Here is a 22,540-nt window from a genome sequence, read left to right on the forward strand (position 1 = left end):
TCATATAGGAGGAGGGAGACTGCTGAAGACCTTTTTTTTTTTTTTGATGAAAAAGACCTGGACTTTAATTTGATTGATAAAGTATGAACCGGCTGGGTAATGTAGAAAGCTACTGCCCCACTCCTGGGTCAATTCAGGTCTATGTGGGGACCCAGGCATCACCTGTACCCAGGTGATTCTGACCCAGCTCATCTGTGCACCACCTTCAGAGAAACAGTGAAAGGAAGGGGTGCTTGGGGAAAGGTTTATTTAGATAACTGGGGAAAGCAGGAACAAGATCATCTGTGGACCCAACTTGGGCTGTTCACAGTGGGGAGGGCTCCTTTGCAAAGCAGACGTCCTTAGAGACTGGGCTTGGAGGAGGTGACCTTCAAGGGATCTTACTCCTATCACATGAGGGGATAATTCCATTTGAAGTCAGCAGCTGAAGTCCTCCAGGAGTAATGAAACCTTCTGTTCGTGCTCTGATTTGCGCAGTCAGAGGAGACAGCTTTTGATTATTAAGAAAATAGGAAGCTTTATTTTTACTCTTATGAGCATAGTCGGGCAGGTGTGCAAATTGAAAGTGGTCCTTATCACTCCCTAAAGCAATCGGAAGGATTCTTGGGCAGAAATGGTATTCAGAGATGACCCTGCCACCCCCTTTAAGTTTTGCACAGAGAACTTAAAATACATGTGAAAGGACACAAATAAGAAATTGACCAGTGGGTATATGGTTGTAAAAGTCCAGGCTCCTCTGAGTCCTAGCAATGTGTTTTTTTTTTTTTTTTTTTTTTTGGCGGTACGCAGGCCTCTCACTGCTGTGGCCTCTCCCGTTGCGGAGCACAGGCTCCGGACGCGCAGGCTCAGCGGCCATGGCTCATGGGCCCAGCCGCTCCGCGGCATGTGGGATCTTCCCGGACCGGGGTACGAACCCGTGTCCCCTGCATCTGCAGGCGGACTCTCAACCACCAGGGAAGCCCCTAGCAATGTTTAAAAGAAACTCAAAGTATAAAATATAAGCCTGTTGCAGCATTTGCAAGGAGGCAGCCTCAGCAGAGTTGACCCAACTCTTTAGAAAATGAGGAGCTACACGCATCCAAAGCTTAGTTCATGGTAAGTCACTTAACCTCTCTGAACCTTGGGCTCTTGTCTGCCGGACAGTGATTGCAATACTCACCTCACAATATCATCAAAAGGAATAATGGAGGTCATGTACATATGCAAATATAAAGTACAGATAGAATAATGGGGCAAGTCTCAGTGTGTCTGGGTGTAATTCGTTTTTTCTTAATGTATACTACAGTTACCATATGACAGGGATTGTTGTAGGGGAATACTTATGGTTTGTCTAACCCGGCGTTCGCTGGGAAAGAGGGTTGAGACCAGAACTTAATTGGTGGGACACGGGACGGCCAAGAGAGCCTTGTCCTCTGTCAGGTTATGGTGGCTCGTGTGGCAGGTGGTGACGTGGTGTCTTCAGCTGGGGGCTCCACAGTAATGGGGGAAAGATAATTCTTTTGAAGGCCTGGTGTTTGCAGGATGCTTCACACGTGTTACTGCATTCAGTCTTTACGCCACTTGAGTGGGGCTGGCGTCACCATTGTTCTCAAGCTGGGATTCAAAGCAGACTAGATTTCTAGAGAAATCAGATTTTTAGAGATTAGATTTCTAGTCTCAGAATTCGTGTGGCTGCGTCCATACTCCTTTGCCAAGCTGAGCTAGCCTTCTGGGCCCAGAATATAAATGTGTTCTTAGGATGCAAAAGGTCAGGGCCTCAAGATTTGTTGCTTTTAAATTCTTCCCCTGCCTGCTCTGTCCGAGGGGAACCCACCATGAGGAGCTGCGCCCTTGCCGGGGCTGCTGTTTAGAGGTGAGATGCCCGCTCCGGGGGTCTAACCACTCCTTCCTTCCTTCTTTATCGTGCAGCCAAGCTGAACATCTGAGTTGCTAAGTGTGTCTTGAACTCCCTTTGCTTCTGGGCGGTGGGGTGGGGGGGGGGGATTCTTTTTGCTTGAAGTGACACAAAAGCTTTCCCATGCTTCCTCCCGAATCCCTCCCATCCCCCAGGGCCCTCCCCACCAACACACTGGGACCGGTACCCTGCTGGGTGCTCTACCTCTCCCTCTCTGATAATTACATAAGGTATGTGAGGACGGAGCCCTGTCTGTCCAGTTCATCCTTGTATCCCGTTTGTAGAAAGGGTTCAATAAATATTTTTTGGTGAAATAATGAATAATTGGATTGAGAATATAAACAGAAGATGAAACTTAGAAGAAACGCCAGGACTATATCAACTGCTGGTCCTCCGTACCTGGAGCTTCTCCTTCCAAGGATAAAACTTTGTGGGTTTTATTTAATTAGAAAAGTGATTATTTTAGTTATCGTGGTTATCACCATCAGCTGGTAGACTGTTATTTCCCCTCACTTTGAATCCTACTAGGGTTACTCAGGACTAAGAAGGAAGTGATGATTTTAATTTAAATTCAGATCATTGTGTCTACTGAGGTTTCCAAAAAAGGAAGAAAGAAAGGAAGGAAAGAATTAAATTGTATTGAAATGGGAACACATAGCCGTAGGCAAGTACTATTAGCAACCAAAGTTCAATTTTAACTATATGTCATTGTTAAGAGCTCAGGTTAAATTAGTCTCAGTGACCTATAAACTACTGGTTAAATATCCTAGTGCCTATTCTGTAAACCGTTTGATCACCTCTTTTCAAAGAAGAACATCTGTGATAGTATTTTTAAGTTAAGAATGTATTATAGGGAATTCCCTGGTGGTCCAGTGGTTAGGACTCGGTGCTTTCACTGCCTGGGGCCCAGGTTCGATCCCTGGTCAGGGAACTAAGATTCCGAAAGCCACGCGGCCAAAAAAAAAAAAAAAAGTATTATATTGTTTAGAAAATAATTGTTATTTAAATTTTTTTAAGTATAAAAAATATACTTTAAAAAATATTTTTTTTTACTTAAGAATATATTCTTAAGTTTGTTAAGAATATATTAATTTTGGACAGTGTTTATTAGTTATCTCTTACTGCATAACAAATTACCCCCAAATGTAGCATTTTAAAGCAACAAACTTTTACTGTTTCATGCAGTTCTGAGGGTCGGGAATCCAGGAGTGGCCCAGCTAGGTGGCTCTGGCCCAGGGTCTCTCCTGAGGTTGTTGCCGGGCTGTCAGGTGGGCCTGGAGGAACCTGCTTCCAAGTTCGCTCCCAAGGCCAACAGGCAGGCCTCACGGGCTACTGAGGGACACTTCAGTTCCTTGTCACAGAGCTGCTCAGGACAAGGCAGCTGGCTTCCTGCAGGGAAAGATCTGGGAGAGGGTGGGAGGGAGAGAGAGAAAGAGAGAGAGACAGGGGTCCAGAAGCTGTGGTCTGGTGCCGTGTGGAAGGGGACCACACAAGGCTTTGAATCCTAGGAGGTCAGGGTCTTTGGAGGCTTAAGAACAACACTGGAAATCAGAATACTCGTTATTCCATTTATTATTTGTAGTATTTCACTTACCATTATGATATGCTGAAGTCTTTCAAAGAGAATTCAGATCTTAAATAATTGCTCATTTCTGATTATCTTGCAAAGAAATACTCTGTATACTGTCTTCAACTCTAAAACGAAGGTGTTGGGCCAAAGAATCTTGAACACCCCTTTCCATTCTGAAATTCTGATTGTCCTGTGATGTTAATAGATGGTTGAGACTTTTCAATTTACACTCTTGTGTAGAATACAACCAAGTCAAATTCTGCCTCTATCCTTTTTTTTTTTCTGGCATGTATTACTATTTCTGTAATAAACTTAAAGAGATGGATAATTCCTGAGTTGTGCTCATCTGGAATAAAGACTGTTGTCACTAGGGCTTCCATTTGATGAGGTTAATGGTCTCCTTCACTGTTGTGAAGGAAGAAATGCTTATTTTAAAACCCTTTTAACAGCTACTGAGTCTGTGCTCTAGAGCCCACGAGCCACAACTACTGAGCCCGTGCACCACAACTACTGAAGCCCGCGTGCCACAACTACTGAAGCCCTCGCGCCACAACTACTGAAGCCCACACACCTAGAGCCTGTGCTCCGCAACAAGAGAAGTCACCACAGTGAGAAGCCCACGCACCACAATGAAGAGTAGCCCCCGTGCACCGCAACTAGAGAAAGCCGGCAAGCAGCAACGAAGACCCAACGCAGCCAAAAATAAATACATAAATTTATTTTTTTAAAACAAAGCTCTTTTAGATTGAACGCTGTAGAACACTACCTCTCCAGGAGTCTGTACTGTTTTCAGACTCCCATATTTCAGAAGTGCTCTTCTGACTTGACCATTTATTTAAGCGGCAACTGAACCACATTCTGTCTCCTAACAGTCTTGTTTGGAACCCCTTCAGCAACTTCCCATTGCTCTCAGAATTAAGCCCAAACCTCTCAATTTATTCCAAAGACCTTTGCGAGCCAGCCTCTGCTACCTCCACAGGCTCAGCTGGGCCACGAGTCCTCTTTTCCAACCTAAACTGCAGCTACGTTGACCTTCTCTCCATTTCTGGAATGGGCCAAGTTCTCTCTCCCTTCTAGGCCTTCACACAGGTTATTCCCTTACCCAGAACACTCTCTTAGTTTCAGCACCAACTGCTTCCCACCAAACTCCCATCATCCTTCAGAATCAGTTTATACATCAGTTCCTCCAGATTCCTCCGTTCTCTTCAGACCCCAGCCCTGCCCTATGCTGTCCGAGCCCCCTGTTCACGCTTGGTCATGGCATGTAGGGCTCAGCTTTGTCATTGCTTACTCAGTGGTCTGTCACCCCCATCAGGCCATGTCCTCATTTGGTGTCATCTTCCCAGACGTTCACAGTGCCTAGCACACAGGACCTGCTGTGTTGGGGGAGAAGGAGTGAAGGCATAGTTGACATGTGCTGTGTTTCACATGCTCACTCTATGTTTTAAGCAGGTTTGGAAACTGTGTGATAGAAGATATACTGCATATATGTACAGGAAGAGAAAATGTTCTTGTTCTTTGCTCAGTTGTTAGAAGATAACTGAAGAAAAGATGAACCTTCCGGTGTGGAATCTAGAAAAATGATACAGAGGAACTTATTTGCAAAGCAGAAATAGAGACACAGACAAAGACAACAGACAATGCCGGGGGGTGGGGCATGAATTGGGAGATTGGGACTGACATAATCACACTACCATGTATAAAATAGATAACCAATGAGAACCTACTATATAGCACAGGGAACTCTACTCAGTGCTCTGTGGTGACCTAAATGGGAAGGAAATCCAAAAAAGAGGGGATAGATGTATACATATGGCTGATTCACTTTGTTGTACAGCAGAAACTAACAACATTGTAAAGCAATTACTCTCCGATAAAAATTAATTTTAAAAAAGCAAATTAAAAAAATGGTGAACTTTCCAGGCATTAGCAAGATGCAGTATGGCATAGTTGGAAAATAAAAGATTTGGAATTACCAGATATCTGCTTCCTGTTCAGCCTCTGATTCTCAGATCATTTAGGGTAATCTCTCTGCATAAGATCTCTGCAGTCTATACCTCAGTTGCTTTGTATGCAATTCTGTTGTTTCTCTTTTGAGTTGTCTGAAAAGGTTTCTAGGCATAGTCCATTACTAAAAATAACCCAATCATTTTTATAGCTAATAAAAATTATATCAGGTACTTCTGTCACTAAAAAATAAAAATCTTAGAAACCGAAGCTAGTCACTCTCCCCACTTCACCTCAGCTATAAAATTCTTTATCTCAGTTTTCCCTAATCTTTAAGAGTTTCAGTGTCTTTGTACGACTTGATAATGGGTATAGAGGTTGAGGTACTTTTCTTCCCCATGCTTTAATCATTTTGAATGATTAAAAGGTCTTAAAAGGCGATAATATCTAAATGTTTTGCAAAAGTATTTTAGAAGTAGGTGGCTTTGCCCTCATTTAGGGGCTGGGGAAGGAGGGTGCACCGTTCTACATTTTTATCTGACCAAAATGAGTGCTGTAATTCCTAGATAATAAACTGAAACTACCTATCTGCCCACTGATGTGGAAGTTTATGTGCACAAACCGTCCTAGGACTTACAGTAATACCTTGACAAATTTCAGTTTTGAAGACTTTTTTCATGTCATTTAACCACACTCTGCTGAGAACTTGAGTCTTTCTTCAGTGAATTTCATACTCTAATTTCATGAAACTTTAATACTTGAAGGGAAATTAGAAATGAGAGTCTAGCCAACTCTCATTTTATGTAAGATAGGTGGGTTCTTGGTGCCTCTTACTGAAAGAGCTTCTTTCTGTTCCACCTCTGTTGCATCAAAGTTATGCTCTGAGAGATGATCAGTACAGTTGTCCCCCGTTATCTGAGGGGGATTGGTTCCAGGACCCCTCGGACCAAAATCCGAAGATGCTCAAGTCCCTTGTGTAAAATGATATATATTCACATATAACTTATGCGTATCTTTCTTTATACTTTAAATCATGTCTAGGTTGCTTATAATACCTAATACAATGTAAATACTATGTAAATAGTTGTTAAGTACAATGTAAATGCTATTTAAATAGTTCCCATTAGTGTGACAAATTCAAGTTTTGCTTTTTGTGTGTGTGTGTGTGTTTTTTTTTTTTTTGCAGTACGCGGGCCCCTCCCTGCCGTGGCCTCTCCCGTTGCGGAGCATAGGCTCCGGACGCGCAGGCTCAGCGGCTATGGCTCACGGGCCCAGCCGCTCCACGGCATGTGGGATCTTCCCGGACCGGGGCACGAACCCGTGTCCCCTGCATCGGCAGGCGGACCCTCAACCACTGCGCCACCAGGGAAACCCCTCAAGTTTCGCTTTTTGAAACTTTCTGGAATTTTCTTTTTTCCAAATAGTTTCAGGACGTAGAACCCACTGTCAGCAGACTGCCAACTGTATTAGCAAAACAGAGGCTGGTTTCTCTTGAAGGTGTCAGGTTCCCATGTTAAAGAATGTGAGATTCTAGGTGATGCATTTTGCCAAATCTCTCTGGCCGGACCACAATAGGTGTAGCTGGATGAGCAGGCTCTCTGCAGGGAGGTGAAGTGGTGTGGAGCAGAAGAAAGGGGCCAAGGACGAAGGAACATTGTCCTGCTTGTCCGAGGCAGCCTGCAGCCCAAAAGGCACATGATGGGAACGACAAAGAAGAGCTTTGCACCATCTTCTGAATCGTTTTGACTAGTTATAATAAGATTGGGTTATTTTTAGTAATTGACTATGCCTAGAAGCCTTTTCTGACGCTTCAAAGGAGATAAGCAAAGTTGCATACGAATGAAACTGAGGTGTATGCTGGGTCTACGCAGGGAGATTATCCTAAATGATCCAGGAATTAGAGGCTGGCCTGGGAGCAGATATCTGGTAATTCTAAGCCTTACGTTTTCCAACGACGTCATTCCCCACCTGGCTGATGCCCAGAAATTTCATCTTTTTAGACTGAACGATGAACAGTACATTTTCTCTTTATTTGAACACGTGGCTCTATGTTAACGACGACTTGGAGGGCCACACCTGGGAGATGTGGGCCTAGAGTGGTGATCTTCACGGGAGCTCAAAACACTTGTCATTTAAAACTTTGGTTTGTGACTTTTCACTTGTGAGGGCATATGATATGCATGGGTGTTATTGTGGTACCTGTATGCAAATCGAGACTTAGTGAAGTATGGTATTCTTAGAGCTACTGGTCAAGGCAATGCGAAATAGATCTTTTTGCATAAAAAAATACTGTCGTTTAGATAAATGTACCTTTTGGCATATGGCAAAGAGTTTTGAAATTTGAATTTGAATTCCCTTTTATTTTTTTGGAGAATGGTCTTTGAGGTCTTGGTCTTATGGGATGGCTTCTATTTCTCAAACTATGTAAAAAGATTTTTAACAATCCCTTGTTATGACCTTTTATTGTATATTTATAGATATTTCTATTTATTCAGCAGTGTTTGGAGCACGTATCATGTGCTAGCCATCGTTTTAAATGATGGGAAACAACAGGAAACTAGAGGAGCAGAAATCCTTGTGGTCATGGAGTCAGACAATAAACAAGGTATGTAAATGATTATGTATTGTTATCGATGCTGGTATATCACTTATGTGCCAAGAATTATCCTAAGAGCTTACAAGAATAACTCATTTACTTAGGTGGTGTAGTAGAAGACAAATACTGTGGAAAGAAATCAAGGAGGGAAGTGGGACTTGGAATGCGGATGGGAGTGAGGGAAGGTTTCAATTTTAAAGAGTCTGAGACAGCCGCATTGAGGGGATAACATCTGGACAAGACCTGAAGGGCTGAGGGAACAGGACGAATGGCTACCTGAGCGGAGGTGGCTTCAGGCCGAAAGGGCAGCAGATACAAAGGCCCTGAGGCAAGAACATTCCTGCTTGTTTGAGGAAAAGCAAGGACGGGAGGAGAGCTTTGGCTGAGAAAGTGTGGGTGGGGTGGCCCGATGTAACTCACATCCAAGTAGGACCACAGCCTCTGGCTTCTGGGTTTGTTAAGGAAAGGAACAACGATAAAAGCAAGGGCCAGTTAGGAGGCTATTTTCATAATCCAGACAGGGGTTCGTGGTAGCCTGGACGAGGATTCTGACCGTGGAGGTGGTTAGAATAGGTCAGAATATGGGCATATTTTGATTACTCTTCAACTATTATGGTTCCAAATCACTGAAGTTGTGCTGCTTCCAGGCTCTTTGTAAGTAGTTAAATTAATAACCTGTAAAACAAACTCTTTAAAGGCTCTGGCAGCACACGTTATTTAAAGAAACTGTGTAAGTGATTACTCGGCAATTTGGTTTAGATTTTCATGTGTACAGTATATTCTCAAGTGAAACTACCTGTACTTGGAGATAGAATCTCCCAAGTAACAGTGGCAGTTAAGGTGCGGGGCCAACTGAATTGATGAAAACAACTGGAAGTGTCAGGTGAAATACCGCTGCAATCTTTCTAAATGCGTCCATGCATGGGTAACAAGAAAATAAATACTAAGGTAAAAGACTGAACAGACAGGTAAGCTGAGTATGGAAGCTGGCTTTTGCCTTAGGGCTTTGGCCAAACCTAGGGTGCCTGAGTATCTTTTACATCCTGAGTTCAAGGATTTAGGAACAGAAAACAAATTCAGGGTCCATCCCAAAGTGGAAAGCCTAATAGGACCTCAAAAACTAGGATCCCTGAAGGGTTCCATCCCCAAGGTGAGAGAACTGAGTGAACCCATTCCCCTCACCCTGAAGAGAAACATCCCTCCACACATAGCCCACACCATCCAACTAGGAAACTAGTCATCATAATGTAGCCCTGACCCTGGTTTGCAGTCAGAATTCATATAACCTGGATGCCTAGAAAAACCTCAGACCAAGAACTTAAAGTGATCCCAGACTAATGGTGTCACAAGGCATCTGAACTGCAAATGTGAATCCTTTTTGAAAGAACTCTCTTCGCCTCAGGCTTTGAAAAATGTCCTGTTCCTGTGTCCCTTAAAAGATGAGTCACTCACAGTTGAAAATCACTAAACTCCCAAAGCCCTGGGTAGGAAATAATATTCTACAAGATAGGCTGCCTGGAAAACTTAGCAGTTAGAATGACCAGACACAGAATATAATCACATTTAATACACTTCAAGAAGTGAAAAGAGAGCTCTGAAAATATGAGTAAAATTGAGAAAAGACCTAATTTCCAGAAATAAAAAAATACTAAGTTAATGGACGGGTTAAACAGTGCAGTAGAACTGTTACTGAAATGTTCTCATCCCTTGGCTTCTGGGCGCTTGGTTGTTTTCCTGTCTCTTGGGCCACTCACTGTCAGTCTCATCACAAATTCCGCTATCTAAAAAGACAGCATTGTTTAGAATTCAGTTCTAGTTCTTTTTCTTTTCCTCAGTTTTGAATCTGTGTGTGGATTGACCCATTCACAAGGTTTCAGTTCCGTTAAGTGGAATTCATTTGTTTTCCCTCCAAATCATCTATTCTTCCTAGGCTCCTGATTTAGCCATTGACACTTAAAAAAGAAATTTCTAAGACATCTTTCATAGTTTCTTCCACTTTTCCTTCCAGATTTCATCATTAACAAGTCAGGACCACCCCATCACTGATGTTTCCTTTTGCATCTCTTCCCACTGCTATGATTCACATTTCTTTGCAGTTTAATCTTTCTTTGCATTGTTTAATCTCCTATTTCTTAAAACCATTCGACCTACCACTACTATTATTTTTCTAAAATATAAGTTCAACGATATCACCCCTGGAGCAAAAACCTCTAGTGGTTCACCTTACATTGTGTCCTGGAAGTATAATGGCCTCAAATGAGATACTGAAGCATACTTAGGCTAAGTACATCCTAAAGATTGTAGGTTCCGTGAACTTTTTGGTACAGAGTGTTAGAAAACGAGATGGATGGTTGAGAAGGAGAAGATCTGCAGGACCTTCTTAAATAAGTTCTCGGTAGAACATTTGTCTTCTAGGGCAAAATCATGTGCAGCAACCCGTTCTGCTTAGGTTTGAGAAGTGGCAGTAAGTGAAATAAAGTACATTTGCGCATCCAGTTGACGACCAGATAAATGACTTCAGCTGAGATTAAGCAAACTGAAAAAGTCAAACTAAGGCCCATAGAAAAGGTGCTTCCAAACCAGGGAACAGGAGTTTGGAAGATTTTAAGACTTTGAGGAAGAACATCAATGAATGAGGGTAGACTGATTGCTATGACAAGCAACCCCACAACTTCAGGGGCTTCATACAATGAAAATGTATCACATCACAGTCCCATCCTCTTTGCAGGTTGCGGGGAGGGAAGGGACTCCGCCCCGCCCAGCCCGTTAGGGATCCAGGCTTTTCCCGTTCAGTGGATCTCCCATCCCCTGAGGAACCCAAGCCCTCCACTGGATTCTTTGCATCTAGCTGGCAATTTAGGGAAAAAAAGAGCAGGTGCAGGATCCCCTATGACGTGTTTTAAGAGCCAGGCCTGGAGCAGTGAACATTCCTTCTGATAACTTTTATTGGCTAGAACTCAGCCACATGTACTGGTAGGTGAATAGTTAAATGGTGTATTTGGTCCTTCAAATCATGTTTTAGAAAATATTTAGTAGGATGGGAAAATGGAAACAGTAAGTGGGGGAAAATATGATACAAAAGTAAGTGCAGGGCTTCCCTGGTGGCACAGTGGTTGAGAGTCCGCCTGCCGATGCAGGGGACACAGGTTCGTGCCCCGGTCCGGGAAGATCCCACATGCCGTGGAGCGGCTGGGCCCGTGAGCCATGGCCGCTGAGCCTGCGCGTCTGGAGCCTGTGCTCCTCAATGGGAGAGGCCGCAACAGTGAGAGGCCCGCGTACCACAAAAAAAAAAAAAAAAAAAAGTAAGTGCATTCTGGTTCTAACTCGTTAATAAAATAAATATTTTCATTTTAAAAAGCCTATAAGGAAATAACCCACTAACATTTTGATCTGTGTCTAAATAGTGGGATTGTTGGGAATCTTCTCAATATTATTCTTTCTTATCTAAATTATTGATTATGAAAGTGTTACTTTTCAAAATAAACCTTATCAAAAAAATTTTAAAGAAAAAAGTGGTGTGTCTTTAAAAGATTTCTATATTCCTGGAAATTACCCATCAGAGGCCTTGTACATAGTAGATGCTTAATACGTTTTCAAAGATTCACCATATTCATTGACTGAATAGAGTAATTAAATGGAAAAAGCCTAAGAACTAAATGTTAAGGAATAGTTATTTCCCTAATGATGCTATGTAAATGTGGTAACAGGTGAGCCAAATCACCACACTTTCTATGATAATCTGATTTCAGTTTTGTAACACTTAAGTCATATGGTAGATGTGGTACCAATACTAGCGAGTTACCTGTGTTAGTGTTTCCTGAACTTTATTCATCTTGGTACTGTTTATGCCATTTTTAGTCATACCTAGAGTAGTATACATATTATTGCTTAATATTTTCCATTAAAATTATATACTTTTATAAAGTTAAGTTTAGCTTTGTACTAAACAATGATACTAGTAAAATCACAGGACTGTGGTATTAATTTTTCAACACTTATTAAAATTAATGCATAATTATCAAAATTTTAAAAATTCACATTCTACTTAATCATCCCTTTTAACCCCAACTTTACTACACTTTAGAAATAACTGACCTATTATATTTCACATTTATCTGCTTAATGTTTTAGGTTCAGGCTTCTATAATGTTTAGGTTCAAGCTTCCATGAACAATACAGGTTTTGCCCACCTGACAGAATATCTAGTTTTATGAATTATACTCTAATTTTGTGATTTATGTTCATGTATAGGTGAACATAAAGTGAATGTTTAATAGGTACTATAAATAAGTTAACTTACTTTTTTAACAATTTGTTTTTAAACGATGAATACTCCATCTTCCCCACACCCATCCCATTAATGGAATCCCACTGATACGATACAGAATGTTTCTAAGGCAAAACAAAATAAGTCAGTTAATATATGGAACTTTTTTTTTTTTTTTTTTTTGCGGTACGCGGGCCCCTCACTGTTGTGGCCTCTCCCGTTGTGGAGCACAGGCTCCAGAGGCGCAGGCTCAGTAGTTGTGGCTCACGGGCCCAGCCGCTCCACGGCATGTGGGATCTTCCCAGACCAGGGCACGAACCCGTGTCCCCTGCATCGGCAGGCGGACTCTCAACCACTGCGCCACCAGGGAAGCCCTGGAACATTTTTTAAAGACCAGAATTTGGTTTGCACGTAGCTCACGTGAATAAAATAGAGAGGTAGCTACTGTTTCTCAAGATCATAATCCTGCTCCCAGAGATGATAAATGACAACAACAGCAAAAGCTGGCCATTAATTTCACGCTTTGGGTGCAGATTTCTTTTTTGAATGACAAAGAATACAAACTTTCGGTTTTGTGACTCTTGAACTAAAAATACAGAGGGAATTGTAGAATGTACATCTGGGGAAATCCTTAGGATAGAGACCTTTTCTGGGATGATTTATGTGTTGTCTAAAAATAAGGCTGTGGTTTCTTGGTTGTTCCTGGCTTTGTGGTTATTAAGTTTTTCACTTTTTAAAAACCAAGTGTTAAGAAAGAGGTGGGAACCAGGAAAACAGGGTGAAGTCAGCGAAATAAAACGGAGATCCACAGCCAAGGGGATGACTTAATAGGTCACATTAGGTAGGTTATGGTAAAAAAACCTACAAGATTTTCTTTTCCTGCGTTTTAAAAAGAAAACAAAAATCTTCAGCACAGATCCCATCTACAGAGACCGGAGGGTCTCGGAGGACAGGAGCTGACTGATGAACATTCACGCTCATTGTGGGGCCCGGACTTTGAGAACAAGCCTTTTCCTGAGTACCGAGGACCATAGACACGTTGGCTGAGCCGTTTGTTATGCTTACCAATGGGGTGTGGCTGAGATTCCATTACATATATTGTCCCACCACGTGATTCATCCAGCGGGTGTATTTTAATTATTGAACCAAGACGTGAGTAATTGGAAAGGAGGAAACCTAAGAAGAAACACCAGTTCTTCTGCATTGACCTATACAGGTCAGGAACTAGGAGGTCTTTTGTTTTTTCTTTTGACGTCTAAAAAGAAATATTCTTACATCTCCAAGAGAAAGAGCAAGAAAACAGAGGGATGAAACACTCCCGATCAAGGGCCTGTAGTCAATGTCCCATTTACCCCATGTGTCACCTGCTTGAGCCCTAACCCCTACTGTCCACCACTCCAGTTACCCTGATCTTTCCTGTTCTTAGGGTATGATTTAAACAGCCTGTTCTCCTCTTTTTTGGACGTTGGATACAAATGATAAATAATAAGTGGTGAATTTGGCCTCACTTTTGACTGACCTCATTAGGCTTTAAATGGGAATCACAGAGACCCACAAAGGTACATTGCGGTTGTCCTGGCACCGAGCACTAATGGGTAGAGTTCACAAATAAAATAATAGAAATGATTCTGTCTTGCGTGGACTCTGGGGAAACAGCAGACAGATATCCCCTCTGGTCAGTAGCTGGAGGAGTCCGGGCTGTGTGGCCCCAGAGGCAGAGCTACAGGACAGTCCCTGCTGTGCCTCGAGGACAGCCCTTGCCCTGCCCCGATGGGAGGACTGTTGTTTAATTGCTGGTCTTTACAGCCACGTTTCATGCGTAACCGTCATCTTCAGGGGACCAAAGTACCTCTGCTGAGTTTATCATAGTGCAAGAGTGTCTCAGCTTCACAAACTGTGATGGGGCAACCTAAAGTAAGCTCTTTTTTTTGTGGTACGCGGGCCTCTCACTGTTGTGGCCTCTCCCGTTGCGGAGCACAGGCTCCGGACGCGCAGGCTCAGCGGCCATGGCTCACGGGCCCAGCCGCTCCGCGGCATGTGGGATCTTCCCGGACCGGGGCACGAACCCGCGTCCCCTGCATTGGCAGGCGGACTCTCAACCACTGCGCCACCAGGGAAGCCCCTAAGCTGTTTTACTTGCTTTGTTGGAAGAGGGGGACCAAGGTCAAAGAAACTGGCCTTAGAACACACCGTGCTGCGAATAAGATTTGAACCCATTTCTATAAACTCCCAGTCTAAGGTTTCCTTTACTCGGTGGAAACTCCTCTATCAAGTTGAAGACACGAATCATTTGTTCAATTTAATTAAGTGTTCGTAAACTGAGCATGGGCACTGGAGACACAGCGCTGGATGAGCCGGGAAAATCCCCTGCTCTCACAGAGCTTAGAGGCCCAGCAGGAAGGTGGACAGTAAGTTATGTAAGGTGTGTTATGATGAGACCCACTTCAGATTCAGTACACGATGCAACGGGGGCGCCTCATGCCACCTGAATCCGGTGGATCACAGAGGGGCTCCGTGAAGAGCAGACTGATGCAGGAGTAGGTGTTACCCAGCCAAGAAGGTGGCTGAGGGAGATAAAAGAACAGAAAGCGGTCCTACGGCTGGTGTGAGTGATCCACGGAGCGCGATGGCTAAACCAAGGATTTTAGAAATAATCTTAAGGACAACAGGAAAGGGAGGAAACCAGACCACAGTGGGTGTGGATTGAGAGCAACAGAGAGCCTGGAGTCCACATGGTTCAGCTTAGAGTCCCTCGCCTCCCATTACCAGATAATGTTAAGAATGCACAAATATTTATTTTCCTAAAAGACTGAAGGAAGAGAAACCAGCGCTCTTCCTCAGTTCAGACAATTTCTGTCTGCTAAATAGCTGCTGCATTCTAGGGCATGTAATACCTGTACTAGGCGCCATTCAGACTCAAGGAGCAAGTAACTATGTCCTGGTGTCTGCTTACCCATTACATTCAGAGCAGTGCTTACGAGCACCTCACTGACAGCAATCTGATGGGAAGACAGGACAAAACAAAATGCAACAGCTGGGCCCGTCTGCAAACAGCTATTAGGCAGACTGCTTAACATTTTAACAAATAACCAAGTTGATCTCAGGATTACCTCCGAGAGTAAGAGAATTTGGGAGTTTTATTTTTTTAAAAATATTAAGAACAAATTTCAATTTTATGCCACCAAATTACTTTTTGCTTAAAAATATGAGTGCAGGGCTTCCCTGGTGGCACAGTGGTTGAGAGTCCACCTGCCGATGCAGGGGACATGGGTTCGGGCCCCGGTCCGGGAAGATCCCACATGCCGCGGAGCGGCTAGGCCCGTGAGCCATGGCCGCTGAGCCTGCGCGTCCGGAGCCTGTGCTCCGCAACGGGAGAGGCCGCAACAGTGAGAGGCCCGTTTACCACCAAAATATATATATATATATATATATGAGTGCATACCATGTGCCAGGTATTACACCAGGAACTCGAGTTGAGGACCTTGCTCCTGGCCTCTGGGGAGCTTACAAATGGGCGGGAGCTACAGATATTGGGACAAGACATCACGGTGGGTTGTGCTCTAGGAAAGGAACTACAGTAACAGGGATGACTTCGTGAACCTGTGGAAGGTGAACGAGAGCAATGCTGTTCCTTCATTGTTCTTTTGTTGACACAATTTTTAATAAGATGGTTGAAATCCAACATATTTTTGTTTTCTTTTAAAATTTTCTAAATCAAAAAAGGAAAAAAAAAAAAAAAAAAAAAGGAGCAGGTAGGGGCTTCCCTGGTGGCGCAGTGATTGAGAGTCTGCCTGCCGATGCAGGGGGGGGACACGGGTTCGTGCCCTGGTCCGGGAAGATCCCACATGCCGCGGAGCGGCTGGGCCCGTGAGCCATGGCCGCTGAGCCTGCGCTCCGCAACGGGAGAGGCCACAGCAGTGAGAGGCCCGCATACCACACACACACACACACACAAAAGGAGCAGGTAGTAAGTTGACTCCAGAAATGAAACTGTTTTCATCACAAGGAGACATTTTCAGTGTGATTTGACAGTTTTCCATCAGCACGGATCAAAGAACATCAACCAGTGGACTAGGCCCTAAAAATATTTATGACTGTCCAGTTTGCTTTCTTTTTTAAAAAAAGACAAACAATTCACAGTATTAAAAGCATTTGTATAACTTTCTTCTAACACACTATGCACAAATTTTCATATCTCAACACGGAAAGGATCCTGGTTGCATTTGAAAGGTTCGAGGGTATGTAATAAGCCTCACCGTTCACATATGATTTCACTGATACATTCATGCAACACATGTTGAGTGACTGTGCCAGACTGAGGACACAATGTCCTGCTCTTATGGAGCTCACAGCCTGGGAAATCCAAATGGAATGATTAATGGTTTTAGAAAGTGTTTCTTTTGCTTGGCCGTTCTTCTCACTAGTACCTCTAATTAAAAATGTAACACTCTATTTTATAACGATTTCCAAATATCCCTTTTTACTATTAGAATTGTGTGAAAACAGTCTTTTTCTGGGTACCTGTCATTCAGTGTTATGCCATAATGGCTGACATCATGAACTTATCAAGAGTTTCACTGCCATGATTCACTCTAGTTGATGCCTTATGTTCAAAAGGAAAGAAAGGAAAGGAAAGGAAAGGAAAGAGAGAGAGAGGGAAGGAGGGAGGGAGGGAGGAAGGAAGGAAGGAAGAAGGAAGGGGATGCTAATGAGCATTGCTACCCGTGAAGCTCTTTACGGATAATGTATGATAAGAAAAGAAAAAAATTGAAACAAAAAATTTGGGGAGCAGAAATCTGGGAGCACAGAAAAGAGAAAAAGTAAACTAGAACTAGAATTGTGCAACATATTAGAATTATTATTATTTATTTTATTTTATTTTATTTTGCGGTATGCGGGCCTCTCACTGCTGTGGCCTCTCCCTTTGCGGAGCACAGGCTCCGGACACGCAGGCTCAGCGGCCATGGCTCACGGGCCCAGCCGCTCTGCGGCACGTGGGATCTTCCCGGACCGGGGCACGAACCCATGTCCCCTGCATCGGCAGGCAGACTCTCAACCACTGCGCCACCAGGGAAGCCCTAGAATTATTTTTAACCAAACTTGAGAAAACAGGAGGTTAATAATCCATGAATGCAATCTAAGGAAAATCCTCAATTGCTTAAGCTAAGGATTGAGAAAATCTTAAATCAGATGTGTTAGCAAGAGGAAATAAATTATTACAGTTCTTTAATTCAACATTAAATAAAATTTCAATCACCAGTTCCTCTTGTGAAGTCTACCAAGCGACTTGAACTGTGTCTCTTGCCTAGAAATAGGTCAGTTAAATAAATGATTGCAAAGGAGTATATGATGATGTCTGATTTCATGAGTCATTTAATGCTTAATAACAAAAGCAAATCAGTCAAGGGGGAAAATATCAATAGTTCAAATCTGTTGCATCTGAGGTTTTAAATTTTATTTTGCTTCTTTAATTTTGAAATCTCAGCATTAGAAATCAGAATTTTTCATTACCTTTCTCTTTTCTTAAGTGACCGTTTATTGAATTCATTGTATTATATATGGAAATTTTAAAATGCAGATTGTTTTACTTCAAAGGTTTTTTAAAATGTTGATTGCACAGAGAGAAGGTGCTGGGAATAAGAATTCACACCTGCATACAGCAGGCATTTAAAACAACTGTCCATCATTTAAAATCTGCATTCTCATGCTTTAGCATCAGTGAGTTAAAAGAGGAACTTTACCGGAGTTTCCATCAACCTGCATTTACTGATCCCCTGCAGTATGAGCCCTGTGGTTTCAGAGCAGCACAACCTCACCCAACCACGCACAGCAGTTCCAGACTAGTCCCCCGTCTTCATTTAGACCTACCGTCTACCACCCAGCTCAAACCAAGGGGGGAAGAGGGGGTGGGAGGAATTGGGAGATTGGGATTGACATATATACACTACTATGTATAAAATAGATAACTAATGAGAACCTGCTGTATAGCACAGGGAGCTCTACCTAAATGGGAAGGAAATCCAAAAAAGAGGGGATAGATGTATACGTTTAGCTGATTTACTTTACTGTACAGCAGAAACTAACACAACATTGTATAGCAACTATACTCCAATACGAATTTTAAAAAACTCATTGGGGGGCTTCCCTGGTGGCGCAGCGGTTGGGAGTCTGCCTGCTAATGCAGGGGACACGGGTTCGAGCCCTGGTCTGGGAGGATCCCACACGTCGCAGAGCAACTAGGCCCGTGAGCCACAACTACTGAGCCTGCGCGTTTGGAGCCTGTGCTCCGCAACAGGAGAGGCCGCGATAGTGAGAGGTCTGCGCACCAAGATGAAGAGTGGCCCCCTCTTGCCACAAGTAGAGAAAGCCCTCGCACAGAAACCAAGACCCAACACAGCAAAATAAATTAATTAAATTAAAAAAAAACCAAAAAACTCATCGGGTAGTAAAGTTCCTTCTTATTTCTACAAATTCGAAGAATAGCTGTTTCAAAGCATAAAGTACAAGAAAATGAAAGACTGAAGGACTGAATGCTAGAGTTTTGCAGGCGGGCTTTCAGCAGAGCGCACAGCCTCATCCCCCGGGAGGGCAGTAGGTATGCTACGCAGGGCCCACTGTGTGTTCCCCAAACACCTCCCGGTTCTTCCGGAAGCACAGCGTTAGTGCGTTTCCCAGACCCTCGTACAGGGGTCACGTGACTGCGTTCTGGCCAATGGAAATTACGTACACCACTTGCAGGCCTGGCCCCTGATCATCAGCGTACACAGTCCTCCAAGCTCTGTCTTTTCCTCTGCCCGTCATCAGATGAACGGAATTCAGGGGAAGACAAGGTCAACGGGCTGGTAGAGTCCCTCTGAGGGCATGTGTGGAAGAGTCCCCCGCTTCTTCCTACTGCACTCGTACTGGACTGTGACCAAGCAAGAACTTAGCCTTCACTGCATTACACCCCCGAAGCTTGGGGTTGTCATAGAAGTTATTACACGATGAATAACACAGGTGTAAAGCGAGATGGTGGCCAGGAGAATAAGAAAGCAAGTATCCTTGATTTACAGTTGGCCGCTCATGCCACATTACTCTGTGTGGACATGAAAATAGCAAAATCAGAACCACAGACAGGGGACTTCCCTGGTGGTCCTGTGGTTAGGACTCCACGCTTTCACTGCTCAGGGGTCCAGGTTGGATCCCCGGTCAGGGAACTAGATCCCGCGTGCCACAACTAAGACCCAGCACAGCCAAATATATAAATATTAAAAAAAAAAAAAAACCCACACAACATAAACAAAAAGTTACTAAGCCAATATATTAAGGTTCAGCTACAGTTGAATACCTTGGTGATCATCCGTTTTTTTCTTCTAAGGTCTACATATCTGTGTCACCTTTCCCCAGACATGTAGCTGCTGCCTTCCCCTTGGGAACCAATTGTTCACATGTCCCCTCCACATTGCCCCTATGATTATGTAGCTTCATTATCCTGCATTCCTTTCCCAAGTTGTTAAAATTATTTTCTGTTTTTCATAAATTGTTGATAGCCACTTCTTTGATATTAATGAATCTGTAAGGGGAGGAAGATAAGCTCAATTATTTCAGCATAAAAATAAAAGCCAGTTTTTAAAAAATTGTAATTTTGTTCTTGTTTAATATTTTCTTTTGTGTTTTTTTTTCCCTACCAGATATTGCAATATGTGATAATGGTCTGGTAATCAAAACCAGAATAATGATGATGCCACAATAGACCAATGGATTGAAATAGAAGACCCCAAAGCATGTAAGAAGCATAATAGAATACCCAGAAGTATATATAAATGCCGCTCTTTTCCTCGGAGATTTTTTTGGGCCGTACCACGCGCCTTGCAGCATCTTTCCCGACTAGGGGTTGAACCTGGGCCACTGCAGTGAAAGCCCGGAATCCTAACCACTAGCCCAGGGAAGTCCCTATAAATGCCACTCTTGTGTGTACTTTTTTTTTTTTTTTTGCCGTACGCGGGCCTCTCACTGTTGTGGCCTCTCCCGTTGCGGAGCACAGGCTCTGGATGCACAGGCTCAGCGGCCATGGCTCACGGGCCCAGCCGCTCCGCGGCACGTGGGATCTTCCCAGACCGGGGCACGAACCCGTGTCCCCTGCATCGGCAGGCGGACTCTCAACCACTGCGCCACCAGGGAAGCCCTCTATATTCCTTTTTAAAACAACACAGTGTAACAGCAAAGCCACCAGAATGGCTTCCAATCTTTCCCGCCTCCTAGTTCACCCCGCACCATGTAATCCCCTCTTACTTTGTAGCAGGGTTGGTCTGTGTGGCCCTAGAACAGCAGGAGGGATGGCAGGTCCTCGGGATTTAGCTCACACTCCTCTTTTGGCTCCCTCGTTATGGGGAAGTAGGTCGTCTCGCGAGAGGACACTCAGGCAGCTCTGGAGGGGCCCCTGTGACAAGGAACTGAGACCCACAGCCAGCAAGAACCCAGGCCTAACAATGAACAGGTAAGTGAGCTTGGAAGGCAGTTCAAGTGGCAGTTGAGCCAGTACCCAAGCGTGCCATCCAGAGTCCTAAATCTCAGGAACCGTGCGAGACAACGAATGTTTGTTGCTTTGTGCTACTCTGACAAGTTTTGGGGTAATTTGTTACACATTAGATAATTCAACCACATAGCACATAAAATAAAATCAATAAAACTAATATGGGTCAATGATTAGTAAAGTACACGATTTGACAAGTTTTGACACTTCTGTTTCATCTTGTCTTCCTCAAAATTAATTCCTTTGAGTAAAACATGTGATTACCAGTGTAACTAAAGGATTATTTTCCATTTTATTAAACTTATTAAACAGTATTGCAGTGTATTTGCTTCTCTTTAAAAACATGATATGACTCTGGGAAAAAAGCTACTTCAAATTAGCCTAAAAACTATTATTTCTTTCTATCAATGTGTAAAAACATGATGATTGCTTAGTAGAAGTTCCTGTGAGGTGGACTGACTTAAACATATATTTAAGCATAACATTCTAAACAAACAAGTTCTTTTGAAGTCCTTGAAGATAGTTTTCTTTCTTGTGAACATCCCCCTTTATACTCCTAAGATTGTTTGCAATCTCTGTCATTATTCTTGGTAGAGTTACTTCAACAGAGTAACTGAATGCTAACAGTTCTGAATTAGTGAAGCTCCAAATAAAGAAGCTTTATTATGTGTGAGGGTGCTGGAAAGGCTAAAACCCCAAGTTCTGAGTCAAGGCGATCATTCTGAGCAGCCAGGGTTGTCTCTGCCAGGTGTCTCTGCCAGGGTTGTCTCTGCCAGGTGTCTCTGCCAGGGTTACAGCACCAGCGTTCTCCATGCTTCACTGAGGTTGGAATCCAGGTATTGGTACTGAATTGTCTCAATCTGGTCACAGTGGTCTTTTTACTTTCCCACTCATTTTCCCTCAATTAGAATGACTAGGGATAATTGATTTTTCCATGTAGAAAAAGAATGAAAGTGAATCTCTGTTTCACAATATTAAAAACAAAAACAGAAACCCGAGTGAATCAAGGGCTTATGTGTGAAAGGCAGAACCTTAAGCATTTTGGAAGCAGATGGAGATTATCCTTATGACCTTGGAAGAATTTCTTCATTAAAATACAAAAATCGCAAATCGCGAAGGAAAAGATTAGAAAATTTGACTACATTGTGAACTTCTCTCTCTCTTTCTCTTAAGTATTATATTATGAAGAAGAATTTTTAGGGAGAATAATGTGACTTAATAAGCTTCATTATTTTGGCAATTCTGGTGCAAATCGTAGTAATACAGAGTCAGAGATCTGGCTCCAAGATCACTTTTTTTGTGTGTGTGATTCTTGGTTTTGATGCCTGTCATAGCCTTAATTTTCTCATTCATATTTTTCTTATATCCTGAATTTTCTCAATTACTGTTTTCTTTTTGTACTTTAGTATCTTTGTAAATTACATCAAAACTAAGGGGGTAGGTAATAAATAAGTTGAACAAAACATTAGATTTGGTTTATGCTGCCAACAGATAAGTATTTCTAACCCGAGCCTTCAAAACATTATAAAAATTTTATAGTAAACAATGGAGGGGCTTCCCTGGTGGTGCAGTGGGTAAGAATCCGCCTGCCAGTGCAGGGGACATGGGTTCGAGCCCTGGTCCAGGAAGATCCCACATGCCACGGAGGAACTGAGCCCACAAGCCACAACTACTGAGCCTGTGCTCTAGGACCTCTGTGCCACAACTACTGAGCCTCTGTGCCACAACTGCTGAAGCCTGCACACCTAGCATCC

Source organism: Phocoena sinus, chromosome 6, assembly GCF_008692025.1.
Source record: "Phocoena sinus isolate mPhoSin1 chromosome 6, mPhoSin1.pri, whole genome shotgun sequence".
Classification (NCBI taxonomy): Eukaryota; Metazoa; Chordata; class Mammalia; order Artiodactyla; family Phocoenidae; genus Phocoena; species Phocoena sinus.